Below are 14,151 nucleotides of genomic sequence, written 5' to 3'. Positions count from 1 at the left end.
ACCATCAATAGCTCCTGGGCCAGGTATACCAAAGCCAGCTGTGGAGTAAAGTCTTGCGTACTCTCACCTAACAATGAGCCAAAGAATCAGAAAGCACTGAAGGATCTTGTTTGGCCAATTTTGTCTGTGTTGGCTCTTCAAAGTTATCCAATTACTCGCAAAGCCCTCCCTGCTCTTTCCCCATGGCCTTGCAAATTCCTCCTTCTCAAGAATATCCACTCCCTTTTTGGAAGTTACAGCTGCATCTCCTTCCACCAGGTAATGCGCTCCAGATCGTAACACACTGCACTCAAAAAAGTTTCCTCCCCATCCCCTATTTTTATTGCCAGTTAAAATCTGTGTCCTCTTGTTACTGACTCTTTCGTTGGTGGAAGCAGTTCCTCCCTATCTAATCTGAGCGAAACCATAGTTTTGGATAAATCTAGTAAAGCTCCCCTTAACCTTCTCTGCTCTAAGGAGAACAGTCCTAGCTTCTGTAGTCTCTCTGCATTTTTGTGGTCCCTAACCCCTGGTACCATTCTGCTAAATCTCCTCAGCATCCTCTCTGAGGTCACAATCCCAGGTCTCACAACGGTCCCGCCTACTGTGTTTGTAATCCGATGGCTTAAACAAAAAAACACAGAGCCATCAAGCCTGAAGTGAAAAAATGGCTTCAAGAGCCATTTGAACCTTCTGGCCAAGCAAAGGTTTATTTCTGTAAACAAACGAGCACAGTACAATAAACATGCTGGAAATGTTCATGCTCTCTGGAGCTCCAACCCGTCAACACGCAGGAGTCAGTTTAATTATCAAACCCATGCTGAACCGCATATTGTCACTGAAATTCAAAAAAGAAACATGAAATTTGATTTCAACCATCACCCTATGGATCAGCATTAATTCCCTTCATGGTGATGCATCATCACATTTGTAGAGCACTGGCAATCAATCATACAGAATGTTAGACCCTACAAGGACAACTTTGTTTGCAATTGACAGTTGCAATGGACCAGGCACTAGAAAAACCTCTGCATCAGAATTACTGAAATATTAATGCTGGCTTTAAGTAATGCAGAAAAGCCCAGAACAGATGTTGAGTGCACTATGAATGCTTTTAGAGAAAATTAATACTCCAGCCTGCAGGAATGAATAATGACAGAGAACTGAGAACTTTTTCAGATATGTTTCTACTGGATTAGATGCCAAATATTTAAAGGCTGTGAGTCACCATCAATTTAGACAGAAATCCCTTTTCGCTGAATCTCTCTCTCTCTTCAGGTATCATGCCCTCAGAGGGCACTGGCAACCATGGACCTCCATGTTAACCTTGCACTGGAGGCATTAGTGATACATTCATCCAGTTTATGAGGCTCTTTAGAAAGATCGTTCTTTGTCTACCTCAATCTTTAGAGAGAAATCCCTTTTTGCAGAATCTATCTCTCTCTCTCTCTATCTTCAGGTACCATGCCCTCAGAGAGCATTGGTGACCATGGACCTCCATGTTACTCTTGCACTGGTACATTCATCCAGTTTGAGGCTCTTTAGAAAGATTGTTCTTTGTCTACTTCAATCTCTTTTACCATCAATCTTTCCCATCAGCATCAGACTTTCTAAAGCATGATTTCTTATTACGCGCCAAAGAAATTCTCTTCCGTATCTTGGTCAGCAGAGTTCCTCTGGTCTCAGATTTTACTAGGACCTCTTCATTGATAATGTGACTTGCCCAAGATATCTTCATTAGTCTCCTCAAAAACCACAGCTCTCCAGCCTCAACTCTTCTCTGCATTGTTTCACTGATGGTCTAACACATGTTTTGAATGTCAAAACTGGTGTGATGTAGCCTTCCAGGATTCTCAGCTTTGTTTTCATGGCTAATTTTGAGTTGATCATAAACTTTCTTTTTTTTTTTGAAATGCACCTTTGATCACTACAATCCTTTGTCTTACTTCTTGCTTGCACTTTCCATCCGACGTTAACATGCCTCCTAGGTAATGGAATTTGTCTACCTGTGTGACCTTACATTCTGGTGGGACTTTCTTTTAGGACATTACTAGACATTTTTTTTTACAAGTTATGCTCTGCCCTTTCTTCCCACTTTCACTCGCCACTCTATCCAAAATCTTTGCAGAATATACATTTTCATTAACATGCTGAAGGAACAGCAACTCCCACAGCCGCCATCATACAGGATCTTGGATGAGGAAAGGGAATAGAGGAAAAAGCATCTGGCGTGAAACACAATGTCTGACCATCCAAAACCCAGGGCAGCAACAATGAACAGGCCAAAGGTAGGACAATTGCAGGAGCTTCGTCCATATTTACAATACATTTACTCTAAATGTTAGCATAAAAGTCAACCTTTGAAGCCTCGAAAAATCCCTCCAAAATCTGGGGTAGCCTTTTACACTGAGTATAAAAGCGAAACACCGATATGGATGTGAGCAGTTGCTATCTTGAAATGTCATCAATATCCGGCACAAAGGGTGGAATCACCTGGTCCCGTTGGAGGCAGGTGTCATGGCGGGCGGGAGGGGGGGCCAATATGGCAAGAAGGCCAAAAATCGTTTCACGTGGCTGTGAAACCAATTTGCGATCGTCCGCTCCACCCGTCAACGGCGGGCCGCGTTTCCCGCTGCCACAGGTCAGAAACCTGATTTCAACACTTTAGCATCTTATTATAAGCCGTGCTCACCGGAATCACGCCCCCACATCAAAATTGCCGCACACATCGGCATGACTTCAGAACCGCGTGCTTCGTGAGCACTTTAAAAGGCGTGCTCCTGGCGAGCTGAAATTTGAGGGGAACTTGGAGGTGAGCGCACACAACCTTGCGCAGTGCTCACGAGCATCGCCTGTAGGACATCGAGGAAGAGGTGCGTGCATTCCGGGGGGGGTGAGGGGTTTGTGGGGTGGCGGGGGGGAGGGGACAGCAAGTTACTTTCTCCTGACTTTCAGTGCAGTGCCAGGGCAAGGGCTCCAAGGCAAGTCAGGCCAGTGTGGTGGGGGGCAAGGCATGCACAGAATGAAGGAGGCACACAAGCACATGCCGGGGGGGATGCGGGGAAGGGGGATGTGGAAAGCGGCCATGCACTTGGAACTTGTCAAGAGTGAGCATTCTTCCGCAGCTGCAGCTCTATTGACCTGCTTGGAGTTGGGCCTCTGAAACTTTTCTGCCCACTGGAGCAACACAAAAGCTTGAAAGTGCCACCAAATGCTCGAGAACTTTTCAGCCCTCGGGCACAGACTGCAAAGTAATGTACGTTTTAGGGAGCAGCTGAACAATTGGCCGACTGGGCAAGTTGTACAATCCCCTTGCGAAAGGTAGCCATTGCGCGGTCATTGGTGGGGGTGCTCAGAGCCTCTTGCAGTGTCTTTATTAAGGTTTACACCAGTATCCTTTATGGTTCAAGCTAACAGCACAGACTTGTTGTGCGGCTTAGGAGAATGCCTGACCCTGAGCTGAGAGCACAGCATGCAGTCCAATGGTCGAAGCTGCCGCCAATCGGTCAAGTGGAGTGGATGGTGGGTAGGAGGTGTGTGAGGTTTCGGAAAGCCATGAAGTGCACTACACACTCTCCATCCAAGTGGTGGCAAGCACTCTCCGGCATGCATGAAGGGGCCTTCAAGAGAGGTGCTTAGGACACATATGCTAACTTGTGCGTCTCTTTTTTTGATCCTGCAGGAGGAAAACATCAGGATCGTGAAGCCTGGTGACTTGGTGGTGTGCCTCATGGCTTCCAGGGAACAAGAGTAGAAGAAGAATAGTGGGGCAGAGGTGCCTGGCTCAGCAAAGGGAGGAGCACCTCCCTCAAGATGTAGGTGTGGCAGGGTCTGCTGCTCACACAGCTGAAGATCCACAGTGAGCCATCGCTTGTAGACACCTCGCCAGACCCAGGGGCTATACACGGCACTTGTCATTCCTGCAGATGACAGAACTAATGTCGCTGAAGACTGCGCATGTCCAGGGAACTGGTCGGTCACATATGCCACTTGCTGCAGGATTTGGCACCACGGGTACATGGAGGGCATCCACTGCCAGTGGCCGTGAAAATGACCTGGGTGCTCAATTGGTACACCAGTGGCACCTCCCAGGGCTCCACAAGTTATTTGTGGGGGTTCTTTCAAGCCTCCACGCACAAGTGTATGCCATCTTCGCAAAGGCTCAGAGCTTCATGCATTTCAACCGGGATCAGGAAAGCCAAGAAGCAAGAGTGCTGGGATTGGCACAGATCTCTGGTTTCCCACAGGTATAGGGTGCTATCGACTACACTCATGCGGCGCTTAGATCTCCTTGGCAACCAGCAGTTGCCGCAAAGGTTCCCACTCACTGAATGTTCAGCTGGTGCATGACCACCACCACCACAAGTGTGCGCACAATTCCCAGGGAGCATCCATGACTCCTATATCCTTAGCAGGTGTCAGATCCCTAACATCTTCCAGGGTCCAGAGAGGCTGCAGGGTTGTCTTTTTGGGGACAAGGGCTACCCAACAAGGACGTAGCTGATGACACCCATGCGACGGCCTCAGACTGCAGCAGAGTGATAGTATAACGAGGCTCATGTCACAACCCAGACTTTGATGGAGCAAACAATAGGCATCTTAAAAATGAGGTCCTAGTGCCTCAGCATGTCTAGGGAGCACTGCAATACAGTCCACCAAGGGTGTTACACATTATCATTGTTTGCTGTGCACTACACAACCTAATGCTGTAAAGTGGGGAGGACCTGGCTGAGGAGAAGATGGAAGAGCTGCACATCTCCTCCGTTAGGAAGGACGTCAATGGGGATGAAGGTAATGAGGTTCTCGAAGGCGAGCATTTCAGCGATGAGGCCATTGCACTGGCCAAATGAGGCAGGCACTCGGGAGGCCCTCAGCCACAAGATTCATGGAGCGTGATGACGAGATGCAACGAGGACAGTCCTGACATCCTCACCTTGCAGCTGTGAACGTTAGACTCTTGTGTGGCTGATGGCAGCACACATACCCTCAGTGCTCAGGCTCATATCATGGAGTTGCAGCGGAGGCCCTAATAGTCACTAGGTTCCAGGAGGATGATGATAACATGCAGTGAGGACACTAGCCCCTAACCCCAATAACCTATCACCCCCTTGCTTACCAAGAATCTATCTACCTCTGCCTTAAAAATATTCAAAGACTCTGCTACCACCACCTTTGCAAGGAGAGTTCCAAAGACTCATAACCTTCTGAGTGAAACAATTTCACCTCATCTCTTTTTTAAATGGACGACTCCTTATTTTTAAACAGTGACTCCTCCATTGTGCCTTGCAATCTGAGGAGTGCAGCGGACATCCCTTCCTGATGTTCCCGAGCTTGTCTTTGCAGCTGCAGCAACTGAGACATGACCGAGGCCAAAGGTTCTTCATCTGACTCGGACAGGATAGATTTCTGTCTTAAGGCAAGTTTACTTATTTCTTTCTTCTATTGACTATCATTCAATTCCATACCGTGTTAGCTTACACCGTCAATATCAGCACATTAACTATAACAAGTTTCAAGGAAAATCTTCACTATTCTCTCCTAAACACAGACACACAATCTCTACTGGGGTGTCTATTTAATCAGCCACGTAAATCCTTGATGGACTTGCCTTTCCATAATCCAGACGCTATGGTCGATTTTAATATTCCAGTGCCACCTCAGCTGAAATCAGCTACTTTAACACGGAAAACGTATCAAAACTGAGACTTTCTTGATGGCGGAGTACCGTGTCACAAAGTCCATTTAGCTACTGAGACATGAGAGAAGCCTTCAGAACTTATGTATATTAGAAATACATACGTGCATCCCAGATTATTTACTGTCCATTTGCATGCGATACAATTAGAAGTTGAAGTCCAAGATCCTCGAATCTTAATGAATAAAACCACTGCTGGTTTTCGCTACTGTTGCCTTTGAGCATTTCATTAACCTTTTGCTGATTCATTAAAAGTACTGAGTATGATTAATCATCAGAGCAAAACTCTGCTGTTAATGAGAGGTTCTGCACCAAAACTGGAAACAAGCTATTAAAGCGCTGAGGTAAAAGCATAAAGATCGACTGTGTTTCTCTTATTCTTTGGAATTTTAAACAAATTTAATCGGAATTAAAATGAAGTCTCCGCAAATTTCAGTTTAACAAGGGTGAGAGAAAATAAGACTTTTAAAATTTGTGACGAGTAGCTTGCTGTCTTTTGAGTTTCATTTTGAGTTTCTTGTGTCTCACCAACACCACCTCCAGTTGGTTAAGTTCCTCAGCAACTTTCTCCAAGGGCTCTGTCCAAGCTCAGATGAGTTAACTTTCCACACAAAGGAGCATTTCACGCCCCACACTATTGAGGATTTGAAGATGGTGTACATTAAGCAATGCTCTGACATTCGTGATGCACTGTGTTCAGGCTACGTCTTCCATCAACATGACTGAGAAGAATCTGATAGGTACGTGCATATTGTTACCTGAACTCTGAACTCATCCAAAACCTTGCTGCCCACATCCTAACCTGCAACAAATCCTGTTCACCCAGCCCCACCCCTCCTGCTTGCTGACAAACATTGACTCTAATGGCCCCAAATCATAATTCTCATCCTTGTGTTCAAACTCCTTCCCCCGTTCCCCACCCTGCAATCTCTCTAACCTCCTCCAGCCTTAGGGCTCTCTGACAAATTTATGTTCCCATAACTCTGGACTCTTGAGCATTCCCAACTTTCTCCGTCCCATTACTCGCTTCCCACCTTTAGCTGTCTCGGTCCTAAACACTGGAATTTTGTCCATGAAACTTCAATTCTCTTCCTCCCTCTTCTCCATTGAGTCACGTTTTAAAACCTAGTTAAAACCGTTTTACTGCCAGTCCTAGGAATGCCTTCTTTGTCTCGCTGTAAATTTCTTTGTACGATTATACTCCTATAATGCACCTTGGGACATTTTATTACTTGAAGGTTGCTAAATAAATGCAAGTTATTAGTAGATGCTGCTGTTGTTGCACATGTGCGGGTGCTTTGATGGCAGTAAGCACATTGTTGAAATTACTTTTCTCTTCTATTGGTTTCTTACTCTTTTAACAGGAGTGTTTTATAGCAAGCAGGCTTTGTAAACATGAATTGCCATGATGGCCAGTATAAAGAAAGGCTTACATTTATATAGTCCCTTTCATAAGCTCAGAACATCCCAAAGCACCGAGTGAAGTATTTCTGAAGTGCAGTCACTGTTGCAATGTAGGGAACTTTTGACAGCCTTTATGGCAGCTGAGCACAACTTTCAATAAGATTTGCAGAGCATGCTGTCAATTAGCAAAGACATTTCTCTTAATCTTTGATTTCTGATCTTACTGGCTAGGAAGCAAATAACTGTCAGGGCTGGCACAATTTTCGAAACAAAACCTTTTGTTTGCTTTTCCTGGAGAGCATCAGCATCATCCTTGTTTTTCTTGCTAAGCCCAGTCTAAGCAATCGAGGATTCCTCTCATTCAGGATATTTATGGGTTTTGTGTTAGCTTGTGTTGAGTGTTTTGATGTTGGGAACAGATGCTGAACACATCAGGGAAGATCTTTTTGCTGATACAACTTCTTAATTAGTATTACTGCTACAATATGGGGATGTTCGCTTTATTTTAACATTCAGAGGTTTGGACGAGTGAGCACACATATGTTTCTGCTGAAAGTAAATTTACCATCCTATAATTGCAAATTTCAAAATGACATTAATGCAAAGAGATAATGGTGGTCACTTTCATGGGCTATATGAACGATCGCCTGTTTTAAACATGAACGTTTTTGGACTGCGTTTCCAACAATTGGTGTGTTTATTCATACGTAATGGGGCTTATGATTATTTGATGATGAAACACAGTCAGGATTTGCATGTTAACAGAGGAAGCGACATGGACTGCAGCACGGCCCCACAACCTTCAAATTTCTTCAAATTAAAAACAACCTATTTTGGTCAGCTCCTGAAATAGGTAATGTCTGTTACATCTGTTTATCCCTCGCATTAATCAGCCAGATTCCAATCTAGTCCAGCCTGTACGAGTCATGGCAGCACAACTGACGAACAACTCAGAAAGGAAAACAAGTAGAGCAAACTGTAACAACTACCTGGCGTGGGCACTAAGAGCACCACAGTCTTGTTCTATGTAGTAACTCTACCCAGCATTAATCTTATGTGGCTACATTTCAAAAAGTATTTCATTGGCTGGAAAGCGCTTTGGGACCTCCTGTGGTCATGTGAGATATGATCTAAAGGGCAGCAATCGCAGTTCAATATTCCTGGTTACAGGGTTTTCCGGGCCTCAATATTGGTTAAGGAAGCAATCGCATCCGTGAGGAGGGATATTATTCCAGAACAGTCATCAAATGAGGCCACACGTTGGTTGAACTGAGGAATGGAAAAGGGGCAATCACACCGGTGGGAAAATAATATCGACCCCTGAACAGTCAGAGGGAGGTAGAAGAGCAAATAAGTGGGCAAATTACTCAGAAATGCAAAAACAACAAGGTATCTCAATACCTTAATATTAACTGGGATAAATTCAGTGTAAAGGGGATGTAGAACTCTTAAAATGCTTTTGAATACTTTTTAAGCCAGCTTGTAGTGAGCCAAACATGAGAAGAGGCAGTGCTGGACAATGCATCCTCCAATTGGGGCGCACGAGCATATTAAGTGTGTGGCCCCTTTAAATTTTTTGTGCAGCCGCGTTAGAGACGGTAACTTGAAGGGATTGACTTGTGCGCAGCCTTTGAGCAACTTTGATGAGTTGCAGCACAGCCACCCAGCTCAGAGGGATTTTTGGGTTGTGACTTAAGTTTCAGGAAATGAAGCTGGGCGGGTGGACAGGGTATCAGTGGGAGAGCATTTGGGTGGTAATGCTCATAATTTAGTAAGATTTTGAGCAGTTATGGAAAAGGAAGGAGATCTTGTGGTGCAGTGGGTAGCATCCCTGCTTCAAAGCCAGAAGCTCCAGATTCAAGTCCCACTCCAGGACTTGATGGTAAAAGAAGGTGTTCATAACACAGCCAAGCTAGTTGAGTATGAACTTGTGAATACTTTCAACAGAAGTTGTGGGAGAGATTCCTGGTCAGCCATGCGATGGGATGAAAATTGGAGCCTCTACCATCACTACTCATAGCTCTGGGCTACAACATACACATAAAAGCGCTTGTTGCCACAGCAATTAGGTGACCGGCTAGCTCAGTCGGCTGGTGTGGATCAGGTTGGTGTCAACAGCATGAGGTTCAATCCCCATTTGGGCTGGGGTGGATTTAGGACCAGCATCATTGCCCTATCTATGATGGAGATCATGATGCTGTGGGCCAGATCTGCCTTTTGTTCCGAGAACTGAGGATGGAAAAGAACAAAGACGCGCTAAGAGTAAACATTTTAAATTGGGGGAAGGCCTAAGACACGATTTGCCAAACTTGCACTGGAAACAGCTACATAAATGTAAATGAGTGTCAGGGCAGTGGGAAGCATTTCAGGAGAAAGCAGACAGCAGAACAAATATGGTCCCAGCAAGAAAGACAGGGCTCCCTATTCTAGGTCCTGGATAATAAACTGCATACAGAGGAGGTTAAGGCATAAAAAGGAAGCTTATGTCAGATACTGAGAGTTCAATGTTGCAGAATGCCTGGAGGATCATTGAAAATTCAGAGGTGAAATTAAAAAAGAAATTAGGCAACCAAAGAGAGAGCATGAAAAAATATTGGCAAGTAAAATCAAGAAAAGCCCAAAGATGTTCTATCAATACATAAAGAGCAAGACTATAATGAAGGAGAGTCAGGCCAATTAGAGACCAAAAAGGTAACTTGTGTGTGGATGTGGAACTCTTGGACATGGCTGTTTATGAATTCTTTGAGTTTGTCTCTAAAGAAAAGGTGGAACGATGTAGACATTGTATGGAAGGAGGAAATATTGGATGGTATAAGCATTGTGCAAGAGGAAATATTAAGGAGTTTAGCATTTTGATGGATAAATCACAGGCCTGATGAAATATATACCAGGCTGCTACGGCAAGAAATAGCAAAGACTCTGACCATCATTTACCAATCATCTCTGGCTACAGGGATGGTGCCAGAGGACTGGAAGACTATTAACATTGTACTGTTGCGAAAAGAGGAGGAAGGGAAGACTGACTAATTACAGGCCAGTCAGTCTAACCTCAGTGGTGGAAATAATTCTCAGGGGCAGGATAAATCGTCATTTAGAAAAGCAGGAATTAATGAATGAGTCAGCGTGAATTTGTTATGGGAAAGTCACATCTGACTAACTTGATGGAACTTTTTGATGAGCTAACAAGAAGGTCAATGATGGTAGCCCATTTGAAGTAGTCTACCTGGATTTTAGCAAGTCTTTTGACAAGGTTCTGCACAAGGCTTAATGGTCAGAAAAGTGAGAGCCCATGGGATTCAAAGGCAACTGACAAGTTGGATCCAAAATTGGCTCAGTGGCAGGAACCAAGAGTAATGGCTGATGGGTGTTTTTGTGACTGGAAGGCTGTTTCCGGGGTTTCACAATAGGTGCCTTGCTTTTCATAGTATATATATCGATGATGTAGACTTAAATGTAGGGGGCATTTTTAATATGTTTGCAGCGGATACAAAAATTGGCCACTCGGTTGATATTGAGGAAGAAAGCTGTAGACTGCAGGAAGATATCAATGGACTGGTCAGGTGGGCAGAAAAGCAGTAAATGGAATTCAATCTGGAGAAGTGTATTTGGGGAGGGCAAACAAAGCTGTGGAATACACAAGAAATGGTAAGATACTAGAACTGCAGGGGAACAGAGAGACTTTGGTATTCAGAGATCCCTGAAGGTAGCAGGACAGTTCAATAAGGTTATTAAGGTGACACACAGGATACCATTTTTTTATTGCCTAAAGCACTGGGTATGAGGCCATGCACATTATGCTAGATCTGTATAAAACGCTGGTTAGGCCATAGCTAGAGAACTGAGGTCACCACATTACAGGAAGGATGTAAGTGCATTAGAGAGGGTACAGAGGAGATTTAAACGGATGTTGCCAGGAATGGAGGATTTTAACTGTGAGGAAAGATTGGATAGCCTGCGGTTGCTTTCTTTGGAACAGAGGAGGCTTGAGGGAAGATATAATTGAGGTATATAAAATTATGAGCAGTCTAGATAGAACAGGCATATTTCTCTATGCAGGAGAAATCAATAACCATGGGGAATAGATTTAATTTGTCATAGATCACGACGTATAAGTTGACCTTTAAAGTTTTGAAAAATCCTTCCAAAAATGGAAGCCAAATGATACGTCGAGTATAAAGTGTGAACTGTCGGTGTTAGTGTAAGTGGTTGCCATTTTGAAATGTGAAAAAAAACACCAGCAATTCAAATTAAATCTATGTCACGTCTTCTTTCATGAAATAATTTGACAAGGATAATTTGAATCACAATCATAACATCCTAAAAATCACCAAATTCATCACCTTCGGCATCTGGCGCAGAGTTCGTCAAATTCATCGTGACTCACTTTGGCTATGGCATTTTCGTAAGGATCCCACTCTCGATCAGATGTGGCAGTTTTGGTTTCATTATCATCCCTCCACAGCAAACAATCTTCCTCCCCATGCACTGAACTGGAGATCCCGCCTTTTGAACGATCTGAATGTTCGTTTGCCTGGCAAATCGCAATTCAAAGGTTTTTCATTCATATTGCCGATGTGACATAATGGATACTCATGTTTTTGCCGCTGTCTGAATGATGGATCACAGGAAACTGGTAATTTTAGCTGAGATGTTTTGGTAGTCTGTGAGTGCTCTTGATCTTCTGCCACAATACTAGACAGAAAGTGGCTACACCAACTAGTTGTTCCTCTGAAATCTTTGCAGAATTCAGGGTTTGACTTGGCTCACCTAAGGGTTTTATTACAAATGAGAGGTTTTATATGATTATATTTTTGGCTGCCTCTTGTAGTTCCATGTAAAGGAAATTCCTTCGAATTACCTTGTAAAGGTAAAATGGAGCACGTGGTCTCCAACTACTTCTAGCCGGTGATAAGACAATATGACCTGGTTGCCATGGGGACTGGGGCCCAGATCAAGTCCTACTGAAACCCAAGAGGCAGCTTTCACACCTGAACACAAAGAGCAGCTGTTCTTGCTGATTGCAGACTGTCAGAGACCCTGGACAGTAAGAAAGAGTCCTAGAGAGAAAGAGAGAGAGAGAGAGAGAGAGAGGGGGGGGTGGAGGAGGAGTGGGAAATAGCAGCTGCTGTAAACAGAAGGAGAAAAAGTTGTTCTCTATTAGTCACCATTCAGAATGCAGGTGGAAGCACATATTCTGCTCCAAGAGAAATTAAATGTGGACATTGAAGGATACTGGGAGATTCACCCTGGTGTGATCGAGTGAAGGAGTCGCCAGAGGAGCCTTGCTGCTAGAAATCAGTTCCAGGATTCTCAGAAGGCTAAGGGAGACAGCTTTTGCTGGACTCTGGATGTTATGACTCAACAAAACAGGGAGAAGTGAACCAATTGGAAGCTAGGAGTAACTTTGGATTGGCTCCTGTAAAGGCTACAATTCTGCGGAGAGTGTGATATAACGTATAAATGGACATGGGGTTTTCGGGTGTGTTAGGAAGTTAACATAAGGACACAAGAAATAGGAGTAGGACTAGATCAGGTGGCCCGTTGAGCCTGCTCTGCCATTTAATGCCATCATGGCTGATCTTGGGCCTCAGCTCCACTTCCCTGCCTGTTTTCTTCTGACTCTTCATCTAAGTCATTAACATAGATTGTAAATAGCTGAGGCCCCAGCAGTGATCCTTGTGTACTCCACTATTCACTATCTACCAACTTGAAAAAGTCCCCAACTCTCTGCCTTCTGTATGTTAACTAATCCTCTATCCATGATAATATATTACCTCCAACTACATGCACACTTTAGCATTTAATCGATGTTGATTTCCGTTGTTTGTTACAGTAAAGGTCATAAAACTTGACATCTTGTCGTGCAATTCTTTGAGTCGGTCATTGGGAATTCAAATCTCTTTTTCCAAGTTATTGGTCTCTCCGGGCATCGTAACAACGTACATATGTATTACATTTCTGGTGACGATGTAACCACTCTTACTGATTTTTGCGGACCCATTTCAACATATGCTTCTCAGGATCAGGCCAGTAGCTGGTCCCTGTTCTCACGGTGCATTTGGTCTTGGGTATTTTCTTCTGGGCAAATCCCTTCTTCTTCTATTCTCACACACTAGTTTTTCCACCAAAACCGAATTCCCTCACCGCAGCACAGATATTTGAGAAGTTAGCAAATGTCACAACTTTTAGCTTGAAACCAGCTTCATAATTCTTGCAGGACGACCTATTTCTGTTTGTCGGTCTGCTCAGTGAGGGCGCATCTTAAACTACTGGCAATCTCCTTGGCAACTTGGTTCCCATGGGTCAACATAAAAGGCTAGTATAACCCTAAACACGTAATTCTGAGCTGAAAAGTTCACATCAACTCCTAATGCGAGTTTAGAAGTAAACATGCATTTACTAGCTGAAAAATGGGGGGTAGACTTATACAACGAGTATATGCCCAACCATGCAATTTGGTGCCAAAAAATAGGTCATCGTACAAGCCACAATCTATGATAGTTGGCAAAAGGACTAGAGAGGAGTCGAGAAATTTTTTCACCCTGAGGCTGACGGGGTTCAGGTAGTTCCCACTGTCTGAAAGGTGATGGAGGCAGAAACCCTCATCACATTGATAAAAATTATTGAATATGCCTGTGGAGTGCCGTAAACTACTATAGACCTAGAGCGGGAAAAGAGAATCAGGCTGGATAGCTCTTCTGCATCTGGAGCAGACATGATGGACCAAATGGCCTCCTTCTCTGTTATAAATTTTCTATGTTTCAAAATACGAGTCTCTTTCTTTCTTTATTGAAAGTGTTACGAACAGGAGGGGAATTAATTTAAACAATCTTGATTTCTCCTCTCACTACCCGTCCATAAACAGAAAGGTGTTTTTGATTTCTGACTTCCCCCTTTATAAGTGGTGGTGTGTTTCCCCCAGCCCTTCAGTTTAGAGTGATCCAATCCTCTATTAATAACCCCATAGCAAACTCGAGATAAGGTAGAATAAGAGGGTTGGTTTATTTTTACACACATGCAAAATGCGGGAAGGGGTTTCAAACATCCACCCCTGTTTGCACTCATACAATAAA

At 43.9% G+C, this 14,151-nt stretch overlaps 1 protein-coding gene across 2 annotated transcripts in view; it reads right to left on the bottom strand.

The window, feature by feature from the left end:
* tbc1d4 (TBC1 domain family, member 4) overlaps positions 1 to 14,151 on the bottom strand; it is a 269,789-nt gene that overhangs the window by 179,071 nt on the left and 76,567 nt on the right. The gene's annotated exons all lie outside the window — the stretch shown is intronic.

The sequence above is a fragment of the Carcharodon carcharias genome, chromosome 11 (assembly GCF_017639515.1).
Source record: "Carcharodon carcharias isolate sCarCar2 chromosome 11, sCarCar2.pri, whole genome shotgun sequence".
NCBI classification, from domain to species: Eukaryota; Metazoa; Chordata; class Chondrichthyes; order Lamniformes; family Lamnidae; genus Carcharodon; species Carcharodon carcharias.
Note: the sequence above shows the minus strand (reverse complement) of the source record. Positions and strands in the feature narration are given on the sequence as shown.